At 40.9% G+C, this 4523-nt stretch overlaps 1 pseudogene; it reads right to left on the reverse strand.

Moving 5' to 3' along the window:
- Positions 1-1435: 1435 nt before the first annotated feature.
- Positions 1436-2722, reverse strand: LOC150008311 (bifunctional phosphoribosylaminoimidazole carboxylase/phosphoribosylaminoimidazole succinocarboxamide synthetase pseudogene; annotated as a pseudogene).
- Between the last annotated feature and the right edge of the window lie 1801 nt (positions 2723-4523).

Consider the following 4523-nt stretch of genomic DNA (forward strand, 5'->3'; position numbering starts at 1 on the left):
GGTGTGACAGCCCTGCGCAGGAAGCAAAGGTAAACACAAAACTGTCAGGATGGCACAGATCATGATAGAGATCCCGGTGACAAAGATGACCAGACAGCAAATATCTTATCTAACTAAGCAGCAGATAGGAAATCTTTCTGAGGCACAGTTCAGAGCTTTGGTTATAAAAATTCTTACAGACCTAACAGCAGATCTTAAACAAGATGGGGAACGAATGAAGGCTAGTCCTTCTGAAGTGAATGAAAACACATATGAAACTAGTGGTGAGGGAAAGAAAACCAGGGATCAAATCAACAAATTGGAACATAGGGAAAGAACAAACAGTCCAACATCCAAATCATAGGGTTGCAAGAAGGTGAAGAAGATCTAGAAATTGAAAAATTATGTGAAAAAATAATGAAGCAGAACTTCCCGAACTTGGGGAAGGAAGTAGACTTACATGTCCAGGAAGCACAGAAAGTTCCAAAAAAACTGGACCCAGGGAGAACCACACCAAGACACATTATAATCAAAATGTCAAAAATTAAAGATAAAGAGAGAATCTTAAAAGCAGCAAGAGAGAAGAAAATTGCATACAAACGAGTCCCAATAAGACTCTCAGTTGATTTCTCAAAAGAAACTCTGCAGGCAAGAAGGGACTGGCAAGAAATATTCAAAGTAATGAAAAGCAAAAACCTACAACCATGATTACTCTATCCAGAGAAGCTGTTATTCAGAATAGAAGGGCAGAGAAAGTGCTTCCAGGACAAAGTAAAACTGAAGGAGATCATTAGATCCAAACCACTATTATACGAAATGTTAAAAGGACTTGTTTAGGAGAAAGAGGATCAAAACTATGAACATTAAAATGAAAACTGTATCACAACAACCAACAACAGAAGCTAGGGAACTGAAACAAAGTCAAACTATGTAGGCAATGAGAATGGGAAAAGAATTATAGGTATGGGGAATATTGTGTGGGGAGGTCAGCAGGGAGGGGGAAGGGGTAAAGGGAGGGAGATGGTACAGGAATTAAGAAGCATAGTAGGAGGGAGTGGAGTAGACAGGAAGAGGTTGAGAAGAACTATATGCACAACCAATGGGCATGGACTAAGGGGGTGTCAACTGGAGTGAGGGGGGGTGACTGGGTGGAGGGAAACAAAGGGAAAAGAAATTGGGACAACCATAACAGCATAATCAATAAAGCATATTAAAAATATATATATATATTTATGTTACCTACCTAACAATGACCATATAGTGGGTAAGAGGTTAATTTATAAATGTCCTTAAGTATGTACATATATTCTACTAATCTATGAATCTAAAAAATAATTTATTCACTAATGAATTTTGTTTTCTCTGATTTATTTAAAATCTTTTCATCTTATTTTTTTCTGCAGCTAAACAAGAAATGTATAGTTTTTCTTCTAAAAAAATGTAATGATGTTCTTTCTTATAAATTGCCCTCTTGGATTTTCTTGTCAGCCTGCTTCAAGGAAATCCATATGTTCATTATACTTGCTCTCAATTTGGCCCATACAAAATGGTCGTTTAGTCCAAATATCTGAGCTGCAAACTGAGCTGATCCTTCTGGAGAAACTATGACTCAACAACTAAGATCACTGCCTAGTTGAAGAGAAGACCACATATCCTGAGCTCCTCAGTCTGGAGTGAGGGGAGGACAGCTGCTAACTAGATATGCAGTGTTACTAGACATTGCTAGCCCTAAACCATTGCTTTTGCCTGCCACTGTCACAGTAGGATTGCCATTTCCTTCATACTCAATTTTAATCCTCAGAGTTTCATCTGGTCCTTTATGGGCAGAGGTTACCCAGAGTTCACACGGAATGCCAACATTTCCACAGGCCTTCTTGATTTTTTCACAGTGACTGAGATCAGGAGTTGAGCCCATCAATACTACAACCCTGCATGGACTTTCTGGTTTCAGAAGTAACTACTCTTTCAGCAACCCACTCAATTTTTTTCTTTACCTTCAGGAGTGACTGCCTTGAGGTCTCAATATGACCATTTGTCTTTCTGTTGGCTTCAATCTCCTGATGACCAGAGTCTCCAAGAATCATTATCAATAACATCAGCAAGAACAATTTCTTTGGTGGTGACATCAACATCAAATTTAGTCTTCATATCAACCAGTGTACAGTCCAGGGGCAACTGGGATTTCTCCAGTATTTCAAAAATAGCCTGTGTAACGTGGCTCATGATATCCACCTCAGTTTGGCCTATAACACATCCAGCAAAGCACAGTTTTTCAGCAATGACCTGTTCCTCATACTACTGTGGATCATTATTGACATCATCCTTAATAAACATCTCCACTTTAGGAGGGTAAAATTTGTACTCTTGCTTGACACCAGGATTTCGTTTGAGAAAAGAACCAGTTGCTATTGTTCTACAAACCTATTCAATTGAAATCATTTCACACTTAGGTGCAATGAAAGCTGTGTTCCCACATTTTCTGGTGAAAGCAGTTTTGATACCTGCTTCCTGTAGCAACTAAAAAATACAACTAGTAATTTTATTTGAAATTGCAGCTTTTCCTTCAAGGTGATTCTTTCTGGCTGTATTTCCTGCTGTAATCTAGTCCTTGGACTGCAGGAGAACTTTTCCAAGACTTTCTAACAATTAATAGACTTCTTGTGTTTTACTCTCATAGAGTTACTCTCATAGAGTGTTTTTTTATACCAATGTCCAGTACCTCTGCTGTCACCATTATCCTGGGTGGGCTGGGGGCAGTGGCCCGCGCTAGGACTCTTGAAAAGAAGAGTGGTCTGAGAGGCTCACAGGGTGGAGGAGGGAGACGCAGCCCATAGGCCCACCCCCAGTGAGGTGAGGTAACCTAGAGCACGTACTCGCGCTCTGGTGGAAAACAGTGGAACCACGGCGTCTCTGGCCACCCAGATGGATTTTGACCCTATTTTACTTCATAATCCCTTCACCTCTTCATCCATTTCCCCCACACCTCTTTCCAATCTGGCAACCATCAAAATGCTCTCTGTATCCATGATTCTGTCTCTCTTCTTGTTTTAGTTTGTTTTTTAGATTCAATTGTTGATAAATATGTATTTTTTGTTATTTTATTGTTCATAGTTTTGATCTCCCTCTTTTTCTTAAGTCCCTTTAACATTTCATATACTAATGGCTTGGTGATGATGAACTCCTTTAGTTTCTCGTCTGGGAAGCTCTTTATCTGCCCTTCCATTCTAAATGATAGCTTTGCTGGGTAGAGCAATGTTGGCTGTAGGTACCTGCTTTTCATGACTTTGGATATTTCTTGCCAATCCATTCTAGCCTGCAAAGTTTCTTTGGAGAAATCAGCTGACAGTCCTTTGGGAACTCTCCTGTAGGTAACTAAATGCTTTTCTCTTGCTGCTTTTAAGTTTCTTTCTTTATCTTTAACCTTTGGCATTTTAATTATGATGTGTCTTGGAGTGGGCCACTTTGCATCCATGTTGTTTAGGATTCTCTGTGCTTCCTGGCTTACATGTCTATTTCCTTCACCAAATTAATGAAGTTCTCTTTTATTATTTTTTCAAATAGATTTCCAATTTCTTGCTCTTTCTCTTCTCCTTCTGGCACCCCTATGATGCAAATATCGGACCTCTTGAAGCTGTCCCAGACGCTGCTTATACCATCCTCATTTTTTTGGATTCTTTCTTGTAGTTGTTCTGATAGGCTGATTTTTGCTTCCTTATGTTCCAAATCATTGATTTGATTCTTGGCTTCATCCACTCTACTGTTGTTTCCCTGTAACTTGTTCTTTATTTCAATTAGTGTATCCTTCATTTCTGACTGGATCTTTTTTATGCTGTTGCGGTTCTCACTAAGTTCCTTGAGCATCCTCATAACCAATGTATTGAACTCTGCATCTGATAGATTGTTTGTCTCCATTTCTGTTTAACTCTTTTTCTGGTTTTGATTTGTTCTTTCATTTGGGTCATGTTTCTTTGTCTCCTCATTTTGGCAACCTCCCTGTGTTTGTTTCTATGTATTAGGTAGAGCTGCTTTGACTCCGTGTCTTGGTAGTGTGGCCTAATATAGTAGGTGTCTGGTAAAGTATGGTAGCACAGCCTCCCCTATCACGCAAGCTGGGTATTGAGGTGTGCCCTTTGTGTGGGCTAAGTACACCCTCCCCTTGTAGTTGAGACTCGGTTGCTGTTGGCAGACCAATGGGAGGGATTTACCCAGGCCAGTCAGCTGCAAGGATTGGCTATGACCACTGACCACCAACTTCTGCCCTCTGTGGAGGATGAGCTGTGTAGGGGCAGGGTAGTGGTGCTCTGATGTGGTCTGTAGCTGTCCACTGGGTGCACAGGTGCTGGGGTTTCCCCGGTGGTACAAGCCAAGGTCAACCCCCACCTATGTTTTCCTGGGGCCACCCTGCCTGAGCTATAAAGCAATTTGAAATGACTGCTACTTGTGCTGTGCTTGGAGATTCCCAGGTGAAGCCAAGCTGTGAATCGAAGCTGGCTCTGCTAGTGTGGGGCCTGGGGCTCACTGAGGCCAGCTGTTGCTTATTTGAT

This window comes from Furipterus horrens, unplaced genomic scaffold (assembly GCF_987537825.1).
Source record: "Furipterus horrens unplaced genomic scaffold, mFurHor1.1.pri manual_scaffold_5, whole genome shotgun sequence".
Lineage (NCBI taxonomy): Eukaryota > Metazoa > Chordata > Mammalia > Chiroptera > Furipteridae > Furipterus > Furipterus horrens.